At 34.8% G+C, this 27,976-nt stretch overlaps 1 protein-coding gene across 3 annotated transcripts in view; it reads left to right on the top strand.

Annotated features, from left to right (window-relative positions):
- Positions 1 to 27,976, top strand: part of IMMP2L (inner mitochondrial membrane peptidase subunit 2) — a 419,562-nt gene that overhangs the window by 279,368 nt on the left and 112,218 nt on the right. The gene's annotated exons all lie outside the window — the stretch shown is intronic.

Raw genomic sequence — 27,976 nt, 5'->3', positions numbered from 1 at the left:
GGGAAGGTTGGAGTGAGCAAGTGGCTGTGTGGCATTTCCTTTCCAGCTGCAATTAAATCAGACAAGCAGTATTGCCATGGGTTGAGATAAGAAGAGTGATAAGCAATATGTTCTGTGATTTTGTAGTTGTGCTTTCATAGCTGGATTAATTATCTTTATTTGATCCATTTGGAGCATGATTAGGGATAATACTAGAAAGCTGTGTTTTCTCATGTTATCAATTAAAGTAAGTTAATTAGCATTTTACTGTTTGTTAATTACTGAAAGTGATGGAAGATCAAATAGGCAGAGCCATTAGTGCCATAGGAAAGGTCCCTTATATTTTGACTTGAGTTCAGGAGTTGACTTCATGGCAGAAAAATCCTGTTTTTCAAATCTTAATTCTAAAAGTATTTAATGAAATGAAAATTGTGACATTTTAAAAGTAACAATGACTGACTTAGACTTTTTGAAAAGGTGTGTAGGTGAAAAATCTATAATAGGTCCATTTTCACCTTTCATTTTCTATTTTTCAGGTAGTCAGACATTATACTACATAATAATTTACCTTTTGAAATATGATTTGCGGCATTGCAAAATGCTACAAAAGCACTGAAATAAAAATGTTGTCATTACAGTTTTCTATTCCTGCTTCCAGTCTAGTTGCTAGTACAGGTGAAGTGAGTTTGGTAGTGTCTTGTAAATCACTAGAAGCATACAGTACATGCCACAAATCTGTAAAAGATAATTTAATTTAATTAAGCTGGTACAACTTCCTCTTCAAAATAATTCAAAGAATTTATAGAATGGACAAAAAAATCCCCAGTTAGTCCTTGCAAATGAGTCTATAGGTCAGCTTGTATACAGACAATATTGCAAAGTGTAGCTCCCACAGATCAGGATTTGTGTTGTTTTTACAGGAGAAATAGCTTTAAGTGGAAAATCGGTTCCTGAAGACTGTTTAAATGATAAGTCTTCCAAAGGAGGCCTTATTTTAAAAGTCAATATAATCTAATTTGTTAAAAATTAATGTTGGTGTTATAAAGCACTTGGAATAACTTGAAATTAAACTTATTTATCTTAAATGCATTACTGGTAATTCAAAAATCTATAGTAATCTTTCACAGATGAGTTATGGTATGTTTTCAGTAACAAAAATAAATGATGGTTTATGCGAAGGAAATCAAAATTGGTATTAAGCTAGTAAAATTTGAAATTAAGTCTATTCAGTACCTTGCTGAACTAATTTGTTTTCCTCCTGTCTGTCACAGTTCTACAGGTCTGCAGGAGCTTGGTGTGCCAGTTATGTTTTTTTCCTCTATTTGGTTGCTTCTTAATACTGTACCTGAGTCAAGAATGATCAGTGAGCCTCTAGCAAGAGTAATTTTTAAGAAAAGGTTATATTTGGGAATATTGTTAGGCTCTTCAGGAGTTAGTGTTCTGAGATGAATGCTTTAGAAAAATGCTGTATGTGTTTATACATATATACAGTTAAAAACTCCTTGTTTCTCAAAGCATGAAAATGCAGACATAGATTCTTACACTATTAAACTGTAGATCTAAACCAACTTTTCAACAATAACTTTTATTACAAGGTTTATCATTAAGTTGTAGAAACTATTGCCACAGAAAGTTAGGAAGGAAAGAGGTATAATGGGATTTGAAAAAGGGTAGAGAATTAATAGAAGTAAAGCCCATTCATCGGTAGCTATTAAATGCAGCAGTCACTGTTTTTAACTTCATGTACTCCTGTTGTCAAGTTCATGCAGGCTGTTATATTTTTTTCCAGTCAAAAATCCCATACTTCCTTAAATTATAAGTAAAATTTGGTCATTCTGTCCACTTATTGGAGAACCCTTTCAGGTTCAAACTGTCAAACTGTTTGGTTGTTTTTTTTATTCTCAGAAAGTTGGTATCAGTGGCATCCACTATCCCTTTAGTGTGAAAAAGACAATAATTAAGGGGTTTTTATAGTTTTGGGGCTTTTTTTGTTTTACTGAATCTACTCAATTTTGTCAGATATTATGACTGCCATTATTTTTTTCACTGAGGTCCAGGAATGATTTTCCAACAAAACAGCTGTCTTCACACAGAGACCATACTGCTGGATAACAACTTTTATTAGATTATACCAAAAAATCCGTGCCTGCCTCTAGAAAGCAGAGCAGCCTTCAGAAAAACTGAGACTTTGCCAGTATTGGAGCCCAAGAATGTCTCTGTACAAAACATCTTCAGGGCAATCACCTGGCAGGAATTACATACAAATCTTTGATATTTAATCACACAGAAGAAATTTATATTCACTAGCGCTGTAGACTCTCTTTGTTCCCTCTTTCCTCAGTGGCCCCCCTCACATAGGCCCCTGGTAACTATTCTGAGGTACTGCTTATGTGGTAAGGTACGGCTTGCAATGGCTGATAGTTAGAATAAGAAAATGGATTATCAGTAAAACACATTAAAATCTAGGAATCACAGTAGATGATGACACACGGTATGTTTATGGGTGTGTTCTATTCTCTTTGTCAAAGTCTACTGTGTCTGTCTTTGGGTTGTGAATATAAATCTGTGAGTGGTCAGATTCACATTGACAGGAGTGGTAGATCTGCAGAAATGAGAACAGGTTGTACTCTACAGAGACACAGCACCGTCCTCATAGATTACAAATTTTGCAATATGTTTTGTATTGACTGTCTTCTTCTTATTGTTCTGTCTTGGTTCTTTATGTATCTAAAGGACATAGTAGCAAGCAAATTACCTTAGATGAAATCTCATCCTCCAAAATATTCTTATTTTGTGTCTGTGTGCACAGAATATATATCTCACTAGTTTATGTATCTCTGCAGTTTATTTGGTAGTACTTACTGTTAGGTACTGATGGGATTTTTTTTTAGCCAATGAAAGTTTTCTTTTAGGTTCAGCTGTACTGCTCTGTCATGACTCTTTATCATTGATTATATTCTTGCAAGTCTCCTAAATAGAGTTTCCATTGATTTTTATTCTATTTCCACACAGAGTCCTTGCATGACTGGACTCCATTTCTGTAAATGCAAATGATGGGAATGTATATTGGTGCAGCTTCTTTAACCCAGAAAAACAAATTGAGAAATGCACGATGAAGATTTTTGGTATCCATAATGTACGGCTGCGCGTCACTTTTCCCACCCTGATCGGCTCCCGAGAGCGTGGCTTGGTGTGGCTTGGAAGGAAACGAAGAGGCAGGGAATTGTCCAAATCCGTCCATGTAGCGGCTGGGCGCTTTACTGGTCGCAGGAGCCGCAGTGGAGAAGCTGTGGCCGCTCCCAACCTCGCGTGGACGAATCTGGCCCCGAGGCTGGGGTGCCGCGGAAGGATATAGGGGTGGGACAGGGGAGGACAGGAGCTTTCCACCCAATGAACACAGACACCGTGGCGGTGATGTTGCCACAACGGCCAATGGGACACGACGGGGGCGGACACGGGGGTTCAGGGCCAGTGGGACCGCGAGAATGAGGTGACGAGCACGGAACTGCAGGGGACCGGAGAGGGGAGTGGTCACAGGAGTGGCACGGGAGAAAATCCAATGGCCAGCAGCCTGGGGCTAACTTCTGGGGGGGTGGGGAAACACGGGGGATGCACGAGGATACATGGAACCGGTAAGCTAACAAAGACCAGAACCCCAAATCTGAACCTAAAACCCAGGATGCAACAATAATGAATTTTTAAGGTTCAATCTATCTTTAGGCCCAGTAGTAAAGGTACAAAAAGCTGGATTTCTGAAATTTGGCATTACAACCAGGGCTGTGGTACACACAAGTGTTTTAGGAAAAGAAAAATACCATTGTGTCCTAGACCACACATAGATTTCAGTGCTCATTTTGGGGCAGAAAAACAAAAGTAATACATAACAAGTACAGCAGAGGGCCCCAGGCCCTCAAACTCAGCATGGGCAGCAGCAGTTGCCCTGCCAGGAGATGTTGGCACAATGGGACTTGTTCAGCCTGGAGAAGAGAAAGCTTTGGGGTGACCTAACAGAAAATCCCCAGTGTCCATGGGGAGGTTAGGAAGAAGATGGAGCTAGGCCTAGTGGTGCACTGGCCATAAAAGTTCAGACCAGATTAAAAAAACCCTTCTCTTTGAGGATGATCAGGCAATGGGGCTATTGCCAAGGAGCTGTGGCCTCCATCCTTGGAGGTGCGCAAGGCCTGACTGAATAAAGCCCTCAATAATGGACCTTGTAGCTCGCCCTGGTTTTGGCAGGAGTTTGGACTGATGACCTCCTGATGAGCCCTGCAACCTGTGATTCTACAATAGCAAATACTAATTTTCAAATGTGTGACTTCACATTTAAATGAATGTTTTCTCTGTTGGAAGCTTAAAAAAATGCAGTGTAGTCATCTCATTTAAGACGGCATGTCTTTCATAGACATTTTTCTTTAAAGAAACACATTTTATTTCTGTTTCACTGAAAGTTGATTTGCTGCCAAGGCATCAGATGGTTAGAAAAGACATTCATACAACTAGAATCATCCCAATGGGAAGCTCAATAGGTTGTCTTTATAAAGATTTTTAAAAAGTGAGCAGTGAGAGACTAAATTGCATTTACACTTGAAAAATCCAGTAGTTAATAAAATGCCATCATGTATTTAAACTTTAAAAAATTACTTTCTTTTTGCAACCTCTGTATACAAATGTCATTGGTCATGTGAAATTTGGCCTTGAAATCCATACTTAGACATCAGGATAAAGGGTGTATTTAGTAAAAATGTTCTTTGTTCTGAACAGCTTAGAAGTGCATCTTTTCAGTGTTTAGATATCTGGTTAAGCAGTTTGTGGATATAAGCTAAGCTTCATTTCAACCCTGGTACTCATCTATGTGTATTGCATTAAAAGCTTACTGTGACAAGAACAAAGATGAGGGTAGGAGGAAGGAAAGAGTATTAAACCCATTTTATAGATGAGGAAGTCAGGATGAAAGATGTTGTTGTAGGCTTATGCTTATATAAGAAGCTTGTGGAACAGATATTAACTGAGCTCCCCGGGCTCCTCATCTCAGAAAATGAGCAATAAGTTCATGTATTTGTCAGCACAGATTTTTCTAGGTGTACTGGAAGGCAAACAGGTTCAAAACCTGGAAATTCATGCATTTTCCTCCTGTAAATTGAAGCTACAATTTTTATTAACTCAAGCAGTATTAGGACCAGACATATTCTTATGTTTGCAATTTGAGGAAAAACATGCTGAAACAAAATACTCTGCTCTGAATAACGTAAATAAATCTTACTGGTTATTTCATTTTAAAGCAGTGCAAAAGTCCTCTTTCTGTCTTACTTGAATATATTTCGGGAGCTGAACTCAGCCAGTGACACTGTGAAAGAGTTGTATCCACATACCATAATGAGTAGAAAACAGTCTTGCAAGATAGTCTCAGTATGAGGTTGTTTTATTATCTGCATCCTTATTCTGGCTTTAGAGGCCCTAATGATGACTTTCTTGGTGTGTGTGTGTGTGTGTTTCCATCTGAATTTCTTTGTCTCCTTCAAAGAAAGATTTAAGCAGACTTTCTGTTCATTTCAAATTGAGTAATGGTCAGGTAACTGCAAGTGACTGAGGTGGTGATTTTTAAAAGGTTTTCTTGATCCCCTTACATTTCTACACACAGACACACAAGCCCACTCTTCCCTCCTCCCCTCCATCCCTCAGAACTGGAGATACTACTCGCTCATGTGATTCATTTAAGCTGATCATATGCATGATATTACTGCAGTCTAATGATAAAATTAATTTCCCTCTCCACATATGTGCAGCTGCATCACTTTTGATGCTGTATATAGAAACGGAGCAAAGCTTGCCTCCAGTGTTCTTCCTAAATGCTCATATTTCCAATGCTTTCACCTGGGCTCCCTTTTGGAACTGCTGAAAGCAGCTTAAGTGAACACAATGTACTTGTCATTGCAATGAGCTGGCAGGGACCACATGTCTGCTTACCAACTCCAGCTGAAGCACAGTAACTCCTTAAAATGCACCGACACTGCCGTTTGGGATCATCTGAGCAGACTCACAGGATCGGAGCCTCAGCTGGTATGGCGACTTTCAGCTCTGCTAATGTTACGAGAAATAGGCCAATTTAGTCTAAATGAAAATCTGGTTAAAATATTTTTTAAGGATAACAGTATATATAAAGAAAACATTTTTGGGGGGATTAGACTGTATGTAAAGAATACAAAAAATGTCATCTCTTCAAAGTTGATTTTATGCATTTCATATTTTTCCATTGAGTGGAGTAATGAATACACAACTCTACACAGAATGAACTGATGATGGTTTAGCTATTATTTTTTTTAACTTAGAAAAATAGTGTGAATTTTCCCCTTTGTTTGTTTCATTTCTTCATGAGATTTATAGCCTGACAGTTTTTTAGTGCTCTTGTCTATTTTACTACACTGTCTGTCAGCCATATGAAATAATTTGCCATATTTTAATTTAAAATTTTTGACATGGAGTTTTTTATTATGGAAATTTTACAAATATATGCTGGCAGAAATATTAATTGTAAATTGTTATTTTAAAAATATTGCCTCTATAGTTTTGTTGTGCAAACCAATCTGATGTCCTGAGTAGTTCACAACAGCAGAACTAATAAGGTTTTGAAATTGATCACCACAGTGGTTATGAGATTCAAATGAGAACAGGAGGGAAAATGACTATTATCTTTTAAAATTATTGTAGAACTGACTGTTGTTGACATTCTGCTTCTGTGGAGTAAATTGTGTGATGAAACTGTAGTGTATTTTGGGTATAATGGGTGACAAGTCATTAACTAGAGTCTCCAGCATCCGTGCAGAGGGTGACAAGAAATATTTTTTGCTTTACTGTATTCTGTAGGCAGTGATTGCACAAATAATTGTTTGCTGACCATTATGCCACGAGATTTTTTAATATGCAGGCAAAAAAGGGTTATGATCAACTGTATGCCATGCATTTCTAGAACTTCAGATAGATCCCAGCTAGCATGTAATGACTAGGTTTCAATTTTGTATGTATAGCAAAAATTAAATTAATATTTAATCATTTATAATAGCGTAAATGGGAGCAAGTGATAAATGCTGAAAAAGACTGAGATAGAATTTGCTGTAGTTGAAAACCAAAGTAGAGTCACCTGCTAGTAGAAGTGTGAGTCTAATAAGTGATGGACCTATAAAAGAGATAAAATTAAATGGATAAGGAAATCACTGAAATAGGCTAGAAATAGGTATATACCAAAAAAAGAAAGGTGAGTTTTAATGGATTTAGGAGAACCGACTTGTTGATTGACTAAATTAATCACAATCCTACTGCTTGTGTAAAAGCCCCAAAAATGCCTAGGTGCAGCATAATGGAAATAGACGGTACATATAATGAAAAAGACCGGTATTGTGTGTACATAGGAGTATTATGGAGCATATCTTATCATATTCTGATATATAATATATGTAGATATGATCATATTTAAAAGAAGGATTTAGGCTTATAGTAATAAAAGTCATTGTACTGTTTCTAAAACTTATGCAGTAGTTAAAACTTTAATTAAACAGATTTTCAAGAATGGGGAGTAGAGACTGAGTTCATAAACCAGACAGATATGCTTTGTAAATGAAGAAGAGAGCTAATTAAGCCAAGCATAGCAGCATAATATTAATTTTTAAAAGCACTTCAAGTATATTTGTAGTAAATCTTGCTGCAGCTACTGCATATTTCCTAATGAATTATTCTACAGTTTAGATTCATTGTCTATGCTGCCAATACTCCATGGCCAGGTAAAATATTGTATCCTTAGGCATTACAAGAATGTTTATTTCAGCACAATTAACTCTTTGAGCTGAATTTATGGAAAGGTCAAAAATGACACAAGGAATCTTTAAGCAGAATATTTTTAATCTGTGTAAGTTTTATTCAACTGATGTTAATTCTAGTTTCTTTGCTGAGGAGACAGAGGTGAATATGGACTTCTTGCTGATCTCTATAAAGAGATCTCTGTCACATGGGATAGAAGAGGCTTCAGTTTCTTATATGTATGGCAGACAATTGGAAGAGTTAGTGAACTGCTACATTTCCTTCCATATGAAAAAAAGTATTCAACTCTGTGTTTATACATTGTCAGATAGTTAAGTTGAAAGCACTTGCTGATGTCTGGCTGCAGTTTTTCTTTGTGTTTCTGTGTTTCCTCAAACTATTTGTCTAAAAATCTTTAACATTTTCAATTATTTAAAAGATGTAATAAACCCATTATGATGTTAAGTCTTTAGTTGAGTTTCTGTATTTCTTTAAAGGAAGCTTTAGTTTCCTGGTAGATTGCAGAGAGGTCCTTAATTTTGTATTCTTCTGCTGGGAAACATTGATGTTTGAACAGGTGCAGTTAGAACAGCTTTAGATGTGTTCTTCTGAGATCTCTACTACATAGAATATGAAAATTTAGGTTAGTTTTTGAAGCAGTAACAAATGCCTGAGGACTTTTGAACCAATTTTTTTTCCCTCTGTCAATTCAAATATTCTAAGTTATCTTTTTTTTTTTTTTTTCCTAGAGAGTATTAGAGGTATAGTTAATATTGAATTTTTCATACTTTCCATCTTTCTGGGCGACATAGACTTAAACTGTTACACAGTTTTAATTAGTAACATCCTTATCCCTTTTACCACTCTTCATGCTTGAGAATACCCAAACATGGGCAAAATTAGCAGACATACCAGGAATGCTACACATTTGTCTACTGAGTTTTGTAGAAAGTTTCTTAAAATCTGGAGTATTCTCTGTGCTCCTGACTATTCACTGTCTGCTGAGCAGACAGGCTTTCCTGGGAGCTCCCTAAGTGTTGGTATGTACAGTCTTAATGAAGAAAACTCAAACTTTTATTGAAAATAAAATTTTAAAATATTTTTTAAAAAAGCATGTGACAGAAAGAAAAGAGGAAAACTATACCCACAGCTGACTGGAAAGGAAGAAACTGGAATATCACCAGACAAGATTCTCATCATTTTCTCCAGCACCACAGATATTCTATTGAATACTTCCCACCATAATTATTTGGTTAAAGCAGGATCAGCTTGGTGTCCCAGCTGGCTTCCTTTACATACTAGTGCTGAAATGTCTGTCTGCAGCAACTGGTTAGGTACAGATGTTGCACTCATTTAACTGTGAAGTTCTGTGCATGTATATTTCTGGAAGTTTTTTTTATGGGATATTTATTGTAATAAATAATTAATTAAAAAAAAATTTCTACTAATGTTATCTACTGAGTTCTACATATTCCTGACCATGAAGTTATAAACCTCAAACTAGAAAATAAAAGGTGAAAGAAGGGTGGGAGGAGAAGGGATGAGTTAAAAATCAGTCATATTAAAAATCAGTCATAATCCATTCCTGTGAGAAACCCCTCATCAGAGACCTATCAAAGTCTTGTAGTTTAATGACATGACATCATGAGGACAAGAGAATTTGGAAGTAAGAGGTGAAAGTATTGCCACAGCAGTCTTGGCAGTGCAAGACAAAGTCAAAAGCAGACTTCAGTTCTACAAGTGAAATGTTACAGGTCTGTAAAGGGAAAGCCACTAGTGTTACAAACCTTAAAGCACAGGGCAACTTCCTCACCTTTCATATCTCTGTGTATAATGTGATTTTTTTATTATTCTGAAGTACAAGAGAAGTCAGACTATTTTGTAGGTAATTTGACACTTGTTATTTAATGTAGAGACTTAAAAATTCTGCCTGGACAGAATTAACCATTTCCTGTAGAAATATTTGCATCAACAGTTTATCAGCTGATGCAGTGCAGTGTAGTTTAACTCATCCTATAACCCTCCTTTTCTTTTAATTTTTAGAGAATGTGGAGGAAATTATGTTTCTGTTCTGCCTTCCCTGTGCTCAACATCATGCTTGTGTATTCCCCATGTATCTCTGTACCAGTGCTGAAGTCAGTCTGTAAAACCCGTTGCTGAGTTAATTGAGTTCTGTTTCTTTTTATCCTGTGATGTACATAACAGAGTTTAGAAGTGTTAGAAATATTTGCAGATCTCTTTACACTATCACATGATACGCAGGCATGTAAAAATAATTTTGAACATGCCAAGGTATGTTGGACATCTACTTTTTGACCCAAAGTTGTCTTTTACAAGAGCTTAAGATTTTTGTGGCAAGTTTCACCTTTTAACCACTCAATTTTTTTCTGCTGTACTTATCTCTTAGATGCTGACTTGCTGCCAGGAGAAGGGCAAGAGATTAGCATATGTTGATGAAGAATGTTTTTTCCTTAGACTCTTAGTGATTACCTCCTTAGGTGTCCTCTCTGCTATGAGCACTTTCCATGTTGTATATTCAGTGCTGAAAGATCATGCAATTCATATTTGAAATTGTTGCATCAAAGGTCTTCTATAATTAACTGTTGAAAATTGAGTGATGAATTTAAAAAGTCTTTTGGTACAACTGTTAATTTCCAAAGGAAAAAAAAACTCTTGAGTTTCACAGGCTTAATGGGTGGGATTCAGTTGCTTTAAACATACCTGTCCAGTGCCATTTTAGATGTCCCTGTTATCCTGTCCGGTTTTATAAGCTACAGTTTCAGAAAGGCACAATTCTCTTGAACATTGTGTTATCACTGCCCTTGTCATGAGGATGTCTCAGCAGACTACCTAAAATAGCACCAGTCATTTATGTGTAGGCATACAAGTCACTCTTCATAACAAATTAGACGGTTCATGAAAGCAATTAAAAATATCATGCTGAAATTTTGGCAAACACTCAGCAACCTTTTGGGCTTAAATCTTTGACTCATTTACTGTATGAAAATTGTTCTTAGAATTTTCTTACATGTACATAAATTTAGCTTAGGGATGGTGGGGCCTTTTGCAGTGTAAGTAGATACCTTTTACAGCAACGAATGAAAACTATTCAGCTTTGGCCCACTGTTTGTCTCCCAAGTATACACACAGGTTGATATTTGAAGGATGATAATAATAGAAGAGTATCCCTGATGTTAAGGTGTGTGACAAGCTTCCAATGTGATTGTTTTGTAGTCTTTATTGAGCGTGCGATTACTGGGACAGCTGCTTTATTCTGGAGAAGAAATGACTATGTTGTATTACTGTGACAGCCTACTGTAATTTTATTTATATTACAGTAATTTATAATCCTAAATCTATAAGCAAACCCTTCTAAATATTTCATATAATGTACTTGGATTTTTGACCTGAATATATATAAATATATTTTATAAATATGTGTATGTGATGTATATATGAATGAGAAACAGGCCTGCCAAAATCTTTAGGAATTAGAAGGCATATGATAGGTCTGCTGAAAAGAGAACTGAAAAATAGATTGAAATGAATCATGATTCAGCTTTTCAAACCTTGTTTCTGTGTTGTCTGACTGAAACTTTCAGTCTAAATAGAACTTAAATGTATAATATATGCTTAAACACCCTGTCTTTAATTACGAGAAATTCAAAACATCCTTACTCACTGGAGACAAATTCTGCTTAGAATAAATAGAAGCAGATTGGAAGAATAAACCTCATGTTTCTTATAGCAAGGAAAGATTGCTAAGCTGGTGTTCTCAAGTACCTGAAATGCTCTGACAGTGACAGTGGCTGGCAATAAATGTAAATTTGAAAACAAATGAAATTGCTTTCCCTCTTGCTGGGCTTTGCTTGCTAAAATATGCCTTTAACAGGACATCTCTTAAAACAGGATTTGCATCCCTGTAGAACTGCAGAGAGAATGAAATGTTTCACTTTTTCTGAAAATGAGAAATTTAACCAAAATTGCCCCTTAAATTCAGATTAAATTGAACATAGTTGATTTATTTTTAACTTTTACTTCAGTTTTAAAGTACAGCAGAGATACAAGTATGATTTGGTACAATAGTTATTTCTAATGTCAGACATGTAAACATCATCAATTGTGATCACCCTGCAAGGTTCTGTGCAGAGAGATTGCTGGATAGGTGAGCAGTTGAGGGAAAATCAGAATCATTAGTCATGTTTATTCCCTGTCAGCTTTTCAGATACTGTAATTAAGTTAGGGCTAAAGATCTTATTATTGAATGGAATTTGTAGTCCCTGGTGGAAGATGCATTACAGGGTGAATCTCAAATTCCAAACTAAAACCTGTAATTCAAATTAGAGCTTCACAAAAGAAATCTTGTTTACAAAAGAATGGAGTTACAGTTTCATACAGATGTGTCACCACTCCATCTCGGCCATATTCTGATTATACCTGTCTTGTGATATTTAAAATAAAATGAGTCTCAATTTCTGACCAAATCACCATCAGGTACTTTTAATGTTGTTTTAAAACTTTCTGTAGATCTTGACTACATAATTCTCCAAGCCATATTCACATCAGCATAATATCAAAATCCCATTAGTTTCACATTATTTGCTACAGCAGATCATGTCCCTGGGTAAATTTAAAACCAGATGATTTCAGACACACAAAATCCAGTTACAAACTGCTTTATCATGAAACTGGGTCTGGCTATGCTGCAGCACAGACATTCAGACTGTCAAAAGGAAGAAGGCAAGCCATCAACAAAAAATAAAGACAAATGTATATAGCAGGAAAATATTTTTAAGTTGCAGTATTTAATGAGCATTAAAGCTAATGAGAATTCCTGAGAACACTGGGTGATAGAAAATTAATAATCTTGTGTTTTGTAATTTTCTCCAAGCTTGTTTAGTAGTTAACTGTCACAGTGATTTTTAATGAAAACATAATGTTGATCATTTATTTGTTAATTTATTTATTTCAGTGGATTTCTGATTGCTTGATAAGAACTGGTTATAACAAGTACTCTGACCTAGAAAGTTATGAAAGCAAATAAGCTGTCTAATTTTGTAAGAGATAGTTTCTCCTCATTTCAGCAGCGAAATTAATTCCTTCTTTACTACATCCAGGCACAATGGCCTAAGTGAAAAAACTGTGTGGTTGTTGTCTGAGTCTCATTGCAATCACAGATTCATCTCTGCTCCCAGGAACAGTGCTTGTCATTTTGTCCTTGTGAAAATGGAAAAGCTCAACAACGATGACAGTATCAGGAACTGAAAACCTGACACATTTCCACAACTTGCTGGAAATGATAGGAGCAGATGTCATTTTTTCTTTGCACATCTCTGGAAGAGACTCTGGAGGTCTGTCACAGTGTGGAACATCTCCACAACCACTGTGTTACAACTTTTGTACAATGCCTGTAGCAGAAGCAATAGCAAATTTTCTCATGAGTCTTGGCTACATACTTTGGTTTATATAACTATTACAAAGCAGTAGTTTCAGGGTTTTGATATGTTACTGGATACATGATTGTATAATATACGGTTAATATGGTTGCAAGTAAGTCTAATAAATCCAAGTCTAACCCTAATCCTAATCCTCTGTTTTATGTGCCCATTGTTTAAAAAAAAAATGGAGCATTAATCTTGAAGAAATAAAATCTGTAGAGATTTTTTCCTGGTATAATATTCAAGTTATTTTTTACATGATTTGTCTGCTTTATTACATAAGTGAAATTTCACAAAAATAAATTAAAGCAGAGAGTTCTAGAATTTCTAGCCCAGGAAAAGTCTATGTTAAGTATCTAATTTGTGTTTGTTTCAGTTCGTTTAGAGCTATTGTCTAAAAGAAATATCCAGATGCAAGATTTTGCCCTGGTAGATTTGATTCCCAAATTAGGGGACTTATTGTCAGTTAGATGATGAATGTATGGCACTATATCAGTATAAGGTAGAACTTGCTTTCCCTTGCAATGCATATCTGTTATCAGTAATCCTCTTAGAATTTGGAGGTGCTAAATTCAATGTAATACGTATGTGTTGGTATTCAAAGCACATCAAAATATAATAGTGTCTGCCAATACAAAAGGTAGGAATATAATTTTTTTCCCCAGTCTGTAGCATGCAATACAGCAAACTTTTTGTCTATAGAACTTCCATTACAAAAAATTATCTGTCAAAGAATTCATCTTCTCTTAAATAAATAAATTAATTAAAATTCATATTAGACCATGTCTTTCCTGTACTGATATAGCAGCATAGGCAGCCTGATGGAGGTGATAAAGTAGTTTTTCATGTGCTTTTTACTTAAAAAGCAGCATCATTCTTGTCATCACATTAATCATGAAAATTGCAAGGTGTGAGATACTTGCTAGGGGATGTTGTAAACGAGATTAGAGTGGGGGGGATTTCTGCACCATAAAAGCAAGAATATGCTAGTTCTACAGAAGCTAAATTTAATTATTTAACTGAAAAATCATTTTAGGACATAGAAGATAACTATTATATTCAGTATGGAAAAGAAGCCTGAACAGCAACTGCAGGTTGATTTTTGAGTGCCCCTAAAAGTTGCCCACCATGTGGGTAGATGAGGGAACGCTGAAGAAATAGGAACATTCAGAAAGCATAAGATTGATAGAGGAGACCTAATAAAAAAATTCAATATGTTAAAATTTCCTATATGATTGATATTATTAAGTACTCCCCATAGTTTTAGAAAACATACAAAATTAGAATTACTGTTTGGCTTAAAGTGTTAAGAGCTATACATTAAATATTATGAATAATTTTATAACTAAAGGATTGTTATGTATTAGATATTATTTTATGCAGAAATTTGTAGTATTTCTGTCACTAAAAGGTTTTAATTCCAGGTTGAACTAATTTTTGAAGAGATGGTTAAATTTCCTTAGACTTTTGTTTGTCAAATTAAGTGTGAATGTCTATAGCATGGATACTCAGTGTGAAGGGATTGGTCCCATCCTGTCATTTTGGGGTGAGAAAGGAAAGGTGAATGTATTGCTTGTGACAATCTTTTCAAGATTACTTGACCTAAATTTTTTTTTCACTAGAAGGATACCCATGACTGCATTAGAATCACCAGAGCTCTGGAAATGATATGTATATAGTTAGAAAAGCAATGGTGTCTAATCTACATAGCATTTGCTTACCATAATGCACCCATTGTCTTTGCTTCTGTGTAGCTCGTGCTGTGTCCCTTTTCTAGCCTCTATACTTGTTTTTCCTTTCCAAGGGAAGAAGGGAAGGAGAAAATAGGATGTGCTTATGGGCCTTGTACAAACATAGAACCAGGGATGATCTGGAAAGCCAGGAAGTATTCATGAGCCCTACAGTTTAGTGGTAGGCTGTATCTTAATTTGAATAGACTAAAGGGCTACTTAGAAGCCAAGAACTTAAAATACTGTGTACCACAGGGGAAACAGAGCTGAATCAGTTTTAGGCTCCCATAGTAAGGCAATAAAATGAAAACAGAATGTATAAGGTAATTTCCTTCCACAATCACAGGTTTTCAAAGTGGAATGGTTTTAAAGAAATTTTCATCCATTTTCAGTGATTGCAGCTGGCAATGCAGGGAGAGCCAGTTGAAGAGGGTCTAGATATAAATTTGGGAAGCATGCTACTAACTTAAACTCCAGTTTCCCCTATTTGTTTTGTCCTTAAAACATACGGAGATTTTGTTGTATAAAAGAATATATATGTACCCAGAAATATATATTAAGAGTGCAAAGATAAAATTATAATATGCAATATTATTAGATGTGCTTTTATTTTATATATATATAGATATATATATAAATTTATATATACAATATAAATTGTGTACCCAGGTACCTGGTGGTACTTGTGGCTAGGAGAGCAGGTTTCTCAACTGTCATCACTGCCATTTTAAAGAGTTCAAAAGGAGTCCAGTCTCACTGCAGACGAAGATGCAGCAACTACTGGAGTCAAAATTATGAGACAGAATGGAATTAAAGTCTGTTGCAGACATTAAGTTTTATCTTACTACCTGGGAGGAGGACGGAGCACAGCTATCTAGAAGATTTTTGGTGGTTTTACGTGCATATATGAAAAGCACTTCTCCAGGGAAGACAGAGAAGAGAAAAAAAATAAGCTATTTGGATATTTTCTGAACATGCTTCTCTCTTACCTTCCCTGTTTCCCTAGAGATTTTGTGTACCAGTTGTCTCTTTTGGCACTGCCCTTCTTCCTTAGTCCTGGGTGCTATTGGAAGAGGTCTAATTCCTTTTGGACAAAAATTATTGTAATAAGTAATAGAGTTAATGGGAAAGAACACATTGTGCATTGAAAGGAAGGTCTGGTTAAGCATGCTTTTGCATCATGTCTCTTTATGTAGCAGCATCCTTTTTTTATTGTGCTGCTAGTAACTTCTAGGACTCTACCCTCCCATTTTTTACACCACTTTTAAAAGAGATGATGATAAACCATTGGAAGACACCTGTATTTCAAGTTTTTTCCATCATTAAAGCTTTCTCCAAATAAAACATTATCATTTCCAAAATTCTATAGGTGTGCATGAATCTTCTATCTACTCTATAAGTTTTTATGCAAATACAGTGATTTCCATTGGATAAAGGTAATTCCTGGTTACTTCCTTCTCCCACTTAATATGCTTCACTCTTTTTCTAGAACTTTGTCTCCTTCTTTCTTCTATCACAGGTGCAATAGATTTTATCAACTTTATTTCTCTGTCCTTTGTGCTCTTTAATGAATTTTTATACTTCATCCTCTTTTACTTAGTCTTTTGAATTTTTAATAATTCCTTAATCTCTCATCTACAGCTTATATTTTTACTTGCATTCAAAGCTTATATCTGGTATTAAATCGAAGATGTTTTGTTTGTTTGTTTGTTTTTTCTCCATCACTGAATCAGATTTATGTTGTGACCTTATACTTTGCATAAATTATTTTCTTGAATGTATGTCCAGGGTTTTGACTATATATTGTCTCCAAATCTGCTTCCACCTGTCCAAAGTTAAATCTTGTACTGCCACCCTGACTGTTTCTTTTAGATCTGTAATCAACAACTCCTGTTTGTCTATTCCAGGATATTTATTTTCTCTACATCCAGGCTGGTCTTGCTGATTCTTTTCTCAGTGTGTGTCATGCTATCTTAGCTTTTATTTCAGCTCACTTGAGGAACTGTGCCAAAATCCACAGTATGATTTTGCTAGTCCTAGTGTCAGGCTCCAATTGTGCCTCCTATCTTCTCATCATAAAGAATATTTCATAGTTCTAAAATGTGTGTGGGTTCCTGTTTCTCTTCAGAAGAAAATGCAAAAGGCTGAGTATTTTTTGACTTGAGTGTTGTAACTGACTTCTCTGGTCTAGTAAATATTAGGGGACTTTGGGACTCTTCTTGCTCATAGCTTTATCTTACCCCCTGGATTTTTGGGCCCATCCATAAATCATTATTCTTGACACTCATCTTTTCATTTGTTTTCCACCCTTTATCATTTGAACTTGTCTCCTGCCTCTTCTCAGCCTGAGGAATGGCTTTGCAAACATCATCTAATTTCTTCGGTGTTTCCAACAAAAAAAAAAAAGCAGCAAAGCTTCCTTCATTTAACTGTTTATAATAAACTGTTTATTATAAATCTTTTTAATATTTATGACTTTACAGAAAATAGTTTTGTAGTTTTGTATTTCTCTTTTATGATGATCTCATTTTTTCCTTGTATGCATATATATATATATATATATATATATATATACTCTGATTTAGATCCAGTGCAACTTCTATACCTCTTGGGACACAATGATAAAGAGCTCTCATATTAATTCCTAATAAGTATGGAACAAATTAGAGACACCAATAAATACAGGCTTTATTGGGTCACAATTCCCTGTTTGCATGAAGTTTGCAATGTGAATCTGACCTATGTAATTGATATTCTGTTCATATGAAAAGCTTAAATAGTGTCTTTTAACACATAGCTGTTTGGGTGTAGATGTATTGAAGATGTATATTGAAATAGTTAAAATAGCTTCAGACAAAAAAAAAGAAGTCTGTCTCTAAAATTCTAGATAGCACTAGTGGTGTATTGCCCTATAGTGCTTTCTTTTATTAATGCCCTTCTTAATTTTATGTGTTTGTCTCTTTTTGTTTTTAAAAATCAAATCTATGCTGTGGTAATGTAATGAAGGAAAGAAATGAAGAATAAAGTACTACAAATGAAGTACTTTTAAACAAACTAATTAATTACATATACAAATGCATTGACTAAGTTTGGGTTTTCAATTAGGTAGCTAATTATGTTGAAAATGGCATAGCATGTTTAAATAGATGCCAGTGCCTCTGGCTCATCCAGTTCTCTCTAGGCTGTTATTTAAGTACACAGCTAATTCGCTTGCTTTTTGGTATCACCTGTTATCATTTAAAAGCATGGTTGCATGCCTAATTAGACATATAATCTTGATGTTTACACAAGCAAAATATAATTTTTTTATATTCATTCAAGGTGCATTTTTCTACTTCACAGGAAAGCTGTCCATCAAATGCTCTGCAAAATACCTGTTTGTTACTGCAGCATTCTTAAGAAAACACCCAAAATTTCTTACTATAAAATACATAATTCAAACTGGGTTTGCTTGTATAATGTCTTGAAGTTTGTCTTGCAGACTAATTACTTTGTAATTAGTCTTTTGGTTAGCTGCTTAAATCTGGTTCCATCCTCACATGATCTTTCAATGTATTTGTTTGTGCAAAAAATTTTGACCTTCCCATATTAAGAACACTTAGAGGTTTTTTAAGAAAGAGCATAGACAGTTATCTCTGAGAAATAGTGTAAATCCAACCTAATTGCCAAAGGTAAAATGATTCATGTCACCAGCATATGTTGATGAATCATGCCACCAGTTTCTTAGACCTTTTTCAAATGACTAGATACATTTTGCATGGGATCATAACATTACTGTTTTTTTTTAATTTGATTGTTGACTTTTAAGACATGAGGACCACATTTCTGGTAAAGAATGTCAGAGTTGTCAGATCAGAATTAAAGGTAGATTCAGGGATATTTTTTTAACAGAATTTTTGTATATTAGTGGCCAGATAAACTGGATTCTAAACAATAAATATCCCCTTTCATAGCCATTTATTTGAGGAGTCTTCCAAAAGAAAATTCAGCTTGTTTACATTCACACTAGCAGGAGATACTTGCAGCATTCAGTTAAAGTAACCCATTTATGATACTGTGTGGGAATGCACATGTGCACATGTGGGAATTATTTTATCAAAATGTACAATATTGATTGCTTGTACAGTAGGTGGTATTTTTATTGTTTTAAAATGAAGATGGGTACTCATTTAACATTGAGGGGTTTTTAGCATTATATCTAGGAGAGAGGCTGAGGACAATATTTGGATTTTAAAGTTGTTCTATAATTACATAGGAACACCATCTATATAAATTGCATAAGAATGTTAAAGAAACTATCATTACCTTTATCAATTCACAGATGGTGCTGAAAGAGTAAGCATCTGGTGCAGATTCCTGTCTGTAAAACCCAGCCTTTTTTTTGTGAAATCCCTTTGGTTTCGCATTTACCAATCAGGGAAAATATCAAAAACTAGTGAAGATAACTTTGGGCAGAAAACACACCCTTCAGTAAAAATGAATTGCATCATAGTATTTCAAAAAAGATGCAGTTAAAATTTACTAATATTTAAGATAGTTTTGCTAAATGAAGCCTTGGAATTTTAATGTTTACAATTTTGTCTCTAGAGAATAGTTCCAGAGCAACTCTTTTGTTTGTAGGTGAACAGCACAAAGCAAACAAAGATCATAAATCATACTGACTGAAAACATCAGTCCTGGTTGCTGCTTAATGAGGTTTTAATCCATTTTGAACAGTTGAGTTTCTGTTCCTTTTTAGATTTCTTTTGTTTAATGTAATTTCCTTTTTCTAAAATTCCTGAGAGAGGGAAAGAGGGAATATGGTTAGAACAATAGCATGTCTTCTATCTAGTTTTTAGGGGAAGTAGAGATTAGGGCATTTCCAAAAGAATTTTCAAGTATTGATTTATTTTTAATAAACCCTTTCTGAGCTCATTCATGATCTCATAGAGCTGGACAATCACAGAATCACAATTATGGTTGAAGTCACAAGTGACCTCTAGAAATCATCTAGTCCAGCTTCCCTGCCCAAGCAGTGCCAGCTACAGCAAGTTGCCAATCCCTAAAAGCAAAGAAATATTTGTGGAGCAGCCACAGTATCCTGTGAGAATGAACAATTCTATGAAGTCTATAAAAGTTAACAGGTACGAAGAATTGGCACAGTTCAATTCCACAGGGTTATGAAATAAGAAGTAGAAATCCTATGGTGGGATGTGTTGGGGGGGATGGTAGCCCCGGAAAATGCTCAGGTATCTGGCTTTAAGTAATTGCTGTCCAGAAAAATGCTGACTTTTTATCAGGTACTACATTTGTTGAATATTTATTGTGTTAAACAAGGCACTAGCACAGAAAAGACAAGTCATCATCTTCCTGTGTCCTTTTCAGACAAATTTCATGAGATGGTTATGACTGAACTGTGTAAACTGTGTAAACCAGAGATTATAAGGACAGTTCTCCTCCCATAACAAGTTCAATGCTTAGTACTACATTTTACTTTATTATTTTGTGGGGTTTTACACATACATGCATACATGCATGCATATGTATTCCCCAGAAAATATTATCTTTGTAGGATAAAACCATCATGATGATGATGTATTGAATTTAAAAAAATGGTTAACCAAAACTTTTTTTTTTTTTTTGATTACTGTTTTCTGTAGGAAATTTTTCTCAGTAGGATTTTCAGAAAAAAATTCTTTAACTCTCTCAATTTACTAGAAGTCTTCTCTCAACTCCTCTTTAGAGCAAAAGCAATTACCTCCCTTTCCTTCCTCCTTTCCTCATCTTTTGGTAACAATCTGCGCAGAAAATAATACCTAACTTAAGCCTTCTTGATAGATAATTTTGGTATGTAAAAATATTGTTGCTTGAGATCCACTGTTAATTATCTGTGATGAGGTTTTTAGAAATGGTACAATTGCATTTATACAGGAAAAAAAAATCACATAAACATCAGTATTTTATAACGAATTTTCCTCTAAAAAATCTAGTTTGGTTTTGCTTCATGAATGCACCTCTCATGGTTGACTGGCTTAATATTCATTGTGTCAGCTGCAATTCGAAGGTTATTAAGCCTGACCTAGATTTCTTTGCTGTATAGGTTAATCTGCTCTGTTATCTTTTTGTGTATTTATGTGTTTTAGCTCACACCAATTTCTACTTTCAAGTTAGTGATTTGGAAACTCTAAGACCAGCACAGTCATGATAAGGAAGACAATTACTCTTTTTAAAATTTAATTTCATACCTTTTTGTCCTTTGTATTGCATCCTATTTGAAAACAGTTATCCAACGATAAACAGGGTAAAAATAGTGATGTAACATATCCTGGCATCATGCTTCACTAGTTTGCTCCAGAAGCAGTCACCAGAGGAAATCAGATCTTTATCTCTCATCCTACCCCATGCAGAGAAGACAAACTGAAATGAAGAGGGTAAATAAAGAGATATTCAGTTAATAGACAAAAAATTAAGAGAACAGTCAGATGACAGGAGGATGTTGTTGAAAATGCATCTATTCCCACTCTGAAAAGTAAACAATCCCTTTTCTGGAGGGACCTCACCCTTCCTTCTGTTTTGAAGCTTTATTCTAAATAAACTGGAAGATTTTAATCTCAACCTCTTTATGAACAAAACTGACATTTGATTAATTCCAAAAAATGCTTTCACATTTAATTCTTGTTGTTTTGGGTTCTTTTCAATTGAAAAGCACTGCCTGGATAGCCCTAGAGTCTGAACTATGCTATATTTTTCCACATTTGTAAATGATTATACTGGAATTTATGTATGGGCTAATTCTCCCTTTATTCAAGAGACCATTCTGCTAAAGACCATTTTGCTAAAATCCATCCACTGAGTCTCAGTTCCATGCTCACATCTAATTTTCAATCACTCAGGCTTTCTTCCTCTTTGTATCTAGTAGATTTTTAATAATAAAAAGTGCCAGAACATTTTTATTCTAAATATTCAGTTCTGTTCATCACATCCTTTGAAAGAATGAAGTAAGAGATGTGTTGTCTCAAACCTTTATTTAATTAATTTATTTAACTTTGTAACTTTTTAAGGGTGCACTTGTTATTGATGTACATTTTCATTTTTCATCTCTTCTTTTGGAAACTGTAGCCATAAAATACAAATGAAGCTGGAAGAATGGGCTAGTCAGTTTTCTGTCAAAGAAGAAAGATTAAGTATATTCTAACAAATGTTTGTCTGTCTTATTATTTTAAACCTTGTTGAAAGTTATTCTACAACCTCCACAGAAAGACTATTCTAGTGCCTTGCTATCTATATAGCCACAATGTTTTTTATAGTAATTCATAATAGTAAATTATGTTAGTGAAAATTAAGCAATTATTTTCTTTTCCGTCCAAAGTTATTGAAAAAATTTTTCATTGTTCCTTCTAAAGAATTTCATGCAGCACTACAGTTTATATGAGCTGCTCCTTGCTCTTAGTCTAATTTTTCCAGGAATAAGGAAATATAAAGGCTTTCTATTTTTCCTGACAGATCTTTTTTTTCCCAGAATAACCCTGCTTCTTCAGAGGGGAATTTGAAGAGAAGGCAAATGCATATGGGCACTTTTCTGTGATATCATTCTGGCTTTGAGCAGCATCCTAACTTGAGGCTGTTGATATCTTTGAATAAACTTTTCACTAGACTCTGCCTCCATGGGTTTGATCATGTTTCAGGCCTTTTGAAATCATCTAAAACATGGGGTGTGCTGCATCACATCTTTGTCAGTGACACAGACATGGCATCGAGTGCACCTCAGCAGGTTTGCTGGTGACATCAGGCTGTATGCTGTGGTCAGCATTCTGGAGGGAAGGGATCACACCCAGAGGGACCCTCAGGATCAAGGGGTGGGTCTGTGCAAATCTCATGAAGTTCAACAAGGCCAAGTACAAGGTCCTGCAGCTGAGTCAAGGTACTCCAAATACTGCAGACAGTTTTCAAGATGAGACACATCACAGTTTTTTATAATAACAAAAGGGCAGTTCCTGGGATTTTTTTTTTCTGCCACTCTTTACTATAAATGACAATGTATTTAACTGCTTATAGATATTAAGCTAACCTTTGTTCAAACTGGCAATAATTTTCCCAATTATACCTTTACTGTGTGGTAACAATTAGATCAGAGCCCATCCCTGTGGGCATAAAATTAGGACATGGCTTTATTTAACTTTTCCCAGAAGCATTGTTTTACCTGCACTGAGATCTGCATCTTTTTTAGAATATCCCTTCTTTGCTCTATTCTGGATTGCCTCCATTAGATTTCACTATTTCTTAAGTTGTGGTACTCTAGCTGGGACCTCAGCAACTGATAAGAGATCAAATTAATTGGCCATTTCCTTCATATTTTACATAAAATGCATCTCTTAATACATCTCTGTATTACATCTCTCAAGTGTACTTGTCTTTCTTTTTCATCATCATTCTCTTCTATTTTGTTTTTGATTAGGTGTAATGCTGAAATCTGCAAAATGATAGCAGAAATGTTGTTCAGTTCCTTACTATTTAAGATTCTTGCCCACAATCGGAGTATATAACACATTCCCTCTTTATTTTGGTTTATGATCCTAGCCCATCATTAAAATTCTTTTACCTAAGTGTTTGGACATGAATTTTTTTTGTGAGTGCTGAGTCTAGTAAAGTATTGAGCCCATCAGCCTTCTGTCTGCCCTGTGAACAAAGAAATCATAGCTTACTGTGCAGTGTAAATACAATGACTATTGAGTAACTGAAGTACACTTTCTTTTTACTGTGTTACTGTCACAGCCATGGATTGAGGACTTCAAATTTCTTGTTCCAATTACCTTTCCCATTGAGTGTTTCTTCCAAAAATCACTAGTCTACACCCTACTTTTGATATGTAAAATTATATTTAATAAAATAGGTTGCTAAAATAGATGCAATGAATGATAATTCATCTGAATGTGTTTCCTTTGATAGTAATGAATTTAAAATAGATTTGTAACTTTTAAATTTAGCTAAGTTGAATCCCAATTAATGGGTTTATACAGTATCTAACAATGGGACTCAAATCTTGATTGTTGCTTTTATCTTGGAGAACAAGAATCACAGTGGAATCTAATTATTTTGAGTGTGCTGACCCTTCTTCTAAGACATTACCTAAAATGATATTTGCAATAATTGAAGGGATTTTTTGAGAATATTTACATAAACATTAAAAAAAAAATAAGGCTATGATCTTTATCAAACACACAGTAATGGAAAAAGATTCTGTTGGTGTTTGATCTACAGGTTAGCAATTGATGCTGCTACTAATACAATGAACACAATAAAGGAAATAACGCTGACAAAATACTGAACAATTAAAAAAATATTGATTAGAGATTTTGATTAAATAAAATACATGTCAAGCACTATGGTGTGATGAAAACAAATCTGTTAATATATATTTTGTATATGCGTAATATATACTATTCACATTTTAGTCAGTTGTAACCAAAACATGAGTTGTGGTAATGTTTAAAGAAGAGTCAGGCATGTGCTGAAAATACATGTATATATAGGTGCAGTGTGACAAGATGAGTTGGGCTGTAATATATTAAATTGTATCAGCAGAGACATACATCTGCAGCCAGACTTCACCACTTATCTACCAGTTTCCAAGACTAAATATAAATTCTGAGGAGGTCATTATTTTGAAAAATGTTGAATGCAGACAGATATCACCAGTGCATTTTCTTATAGAAAACTGCAGAATACAGTAGTCAGAATACATGTAGAATTTCTAAGGGTTGTGTAAACAATGTTACACAATTAAACATTGACTTTCTAATTGTGAAAAAAATGTATTATTCAAAACAAATTATGCAAACATGTATTTTTATTAAATGCTGTACTGTTGTCTTCAACCCAGTGGCTCATATACTGGTTTAGGAACCCAGATCTTCCTGCTGTAGAACCCAGCCTCCCTTCCAATAAAGGCAAGAGAAGACCAGATTAACTGAGACATGAATTTAGAGTCCACAGAGTGGACGAGTGGACTGGATTGCTGAAATGGCTCAAGATGTACCATAAGTCAGTTTATGTGAGAGATCAGATAAAAGAAGAAAGATTGCATTACCATACATATCAGGAGTAAATGTTTAAATGAAAAAAAAAAAAAAAAAAGAAGACAGTTAAAATACTTAATCTTTAAAAGAAAATTCTAAAGATTTTTAGTAAAAAATCATCTGGGCTTGTCCAGAGAGGAAAAGCAATGAGATCTAACATAATATTCAACTGGGACTGTGCTAAAGCTGTGTGTGACCACTTTATTGAGTGTACAATAGAAAACTACAGACACTGAGATTTTAAAATACCAGTATGACATATGTTAAATAATATAGTCTTCTCAGTTTTTTGAACCACTGATGTGTTTCCCTGCTCTTTCAAGCAACTTTAATGGTAGTGAGTTATATATAAAAGGAGTGGATATTTGAAGGTGGAGAGATTTTTATTGTCAGGAGCAACAAAGTTTAGAAAGAGTTGGCTTTTGTTATAGATTGTATAGATTCATTTCTAGCATTTCAGTATTTCTAATCTATGTTTTGTTTTTTAAAGAGTTTATGCATTATAAACATTGTGAAAAAATAAAATCAATTTCATATATAAAGTTATTTCTTTGAAACCACTTTAGTTTACCTTTATTTCTGTACTGTATGCATTTCACTTATTGTTCCAAAACCATAAAAATCTATGACTTTTGCACGATGCTGCTCAATTGGTTGTTGAAGATTTCACCAAATAGTTTACCACCTAAGGTAAACTGAGGTGTTTTAGTATGTATTTTGCAGGCACACTGGTATTCTAGTAGGGTGTTTACTGAAATACTATTTCTTATGAATGTCAGATAAGTCTGAAGGAGTAGGAATTTTATCATTCATATTTATCCATTTATTTAACCCCATCACTCATCTCCCTCCTCTTAAAAGATATATAAATACCAAATAAATGGAAATGAAACCTGACATTTTGAGATTGACATAGTCTTCAGCTTTCAAAGATTATGAATATCTGGAGCTTCTGCTGACTGTGAACTGAGCAGAGTTCAGTTTGCTAAGAGTCACTCAAAGGAATTTACAAAATAAATCCTATTATTAATTCATGGTAAAAGTCACTGTTTTTTTAAAAATGCATACCAAAATCCAAAACCTCTGTGTCTTATTGCTTACTATGTAGAGAACTTTCTGTTAGCTGGGGGCCGGGATAGCCAAGGAATGCATGGTTCCTGTGCATCACACAGGAGTTAAGGTATAGAAGTATACACACACACATATACATTTGTAGGGCTAGATAATTTCTGTCAGAGCTGAGTGGGCCTTCAGGAAGCTACAGTGCATCTCCATTTGTACAGCTCTAACAGGTAACTGGAAGATGACTAAGCCTCTCAAAATGCTCAACTCAAGTAGAGAAATGCCATGTCAGAGTTTGTAAACAGCAAAGTAAAGCAGAGAGGCCCAAAAATTTTGATGTCAAAATATTGCCATAAATTCTTCCTCTTTGGACACTATTTCCTCTACATAGGCCCAGCTATCCCAGCATATCTGAACTTATGATTAGAGCTGTAATAAATGTCTGACTTCATTTTGAAAAAGAACAGACAAGAGGTCGTTGACAGAAGCCACACCAGTTAGGTCTTGAGACATAAGAACTGTTTTGATTATATTAGATTTGGATTTATGCTGTTAAGCTGAATGATGAGAAAATTGCCAAAGAAATCATATAAAGCACATAAATCTGACATGGAACAGAAGACTTGCTTGGTTTCTTGATTTCTTGCTTTATGACTTTGTCTTGCTTTTGTCTTGCTTTCTTGCATTCATGCTTTTCCTGTTTCTCTCTCTCCTTTTCTGTTCTGCATAAGTGAAACCAGAATCATATCTTCAGGGCTTATTCCTAAGCAAATGCATTTGGATCAGAGGCCTAGGATGAAATTATGCCCCCCTACTGAAGCTGACAGTAGAACTCTTGCTTACTTTAAAAAGGGCAAAAATTCCACTGGGAGGGCAGTCTACCTCTTGTAAGAACGTAGTGCATTGAAGACTGGTGGGGAAAGAGAAAATTTATTGCTAAACAGTACATTAAAGCAGCATTATATCTGAGAACATGTGTGCAAAACTCACAAAATTTAATATTATTGTTCCCATAGCAACAATAACTGTGCCACATTGCATACTTCTAAAAAGGTGTAATTTCTACAAAAGCATGTAGCAGAATAAAAAAGTATTTGATATGCAATGTATGAGAAGAAGGAGCTATATGGTCTATAAAATTGAGTTGCTTTATGTTGGTGTATTTAAATCCTTAGGTATTTTTTCAACAGATTGAATAATTGCTATCTAGTTTAATTTTTATATCCCATATCACATGGCCATTAGTGCCTTGAAGATAAGACAATAATCTGAAGAATGTTTTAGACTTTGTGCCTGTTCAGATTCTGGTAGCTGATAAGAAATTTGATTGAGTACATACCGTGGTGGTAGCTTTTTTGGGGAGAAAAAGAGATATCCAAAAATATTTTCTGATCTATGCATGAGATTTAAATTTTAAAATTCAGGAGAAATTTGAACCAGTGACCCCATGGCAGGGGGATTGGAACTAGATGATGTTTTAAGTCACTTCCAACTCAATCTATTATATAATTTTAAAATGAGGAAGTTATCTATTCTGAGCTATCTAGCTTTTAATGAAGGTATATTATTTTACAAGATTCAAGCCCTTTGTGGTAATAGCACCATGGTTCACAGGAATGCACCTGTTGGGACTCCTACCTGTGAAAGCAGTATATCAGAAAATAGCTTGCTTGTTTCCTTGCTGTCTTTTAAGGAGTGGAGGTGAATGGCTCCCAAGTGCTTTCTGGTTGTTATGAAACAAATTATTTTCCTGTTCTTTTAATTCCACATTTTTTGCAAAGATAAAATAATGTATAGTATTCATTCCATATGTTGTATTTTCTGAATAGGGACTGAAATCTTTTATGTGATTCCTCTTTCAAACATACAGTAGTCAAACTCTCAGAGTGAGCAGTGAGTTTCATAATTGCCATAAATGCTTTAA

Source organism: Vidua chalybeata, chromosome 5 (assembly GCF_026979565.1).
Source record: "Vidua chalybeata isolate OUT-0048 chromosome 5, bVidCha1 merged haplotype, whole genome shotgun sequence".
Taxonomy (NCBI): Eukaryota; Metazoa; Chordata; class Aves; order Passeriformes; family Viduidae; genus Vidua; species Vidua chalybeata.
This window is presented reverse-complemented; position numbering and strand designations above follow the sequence as displayed.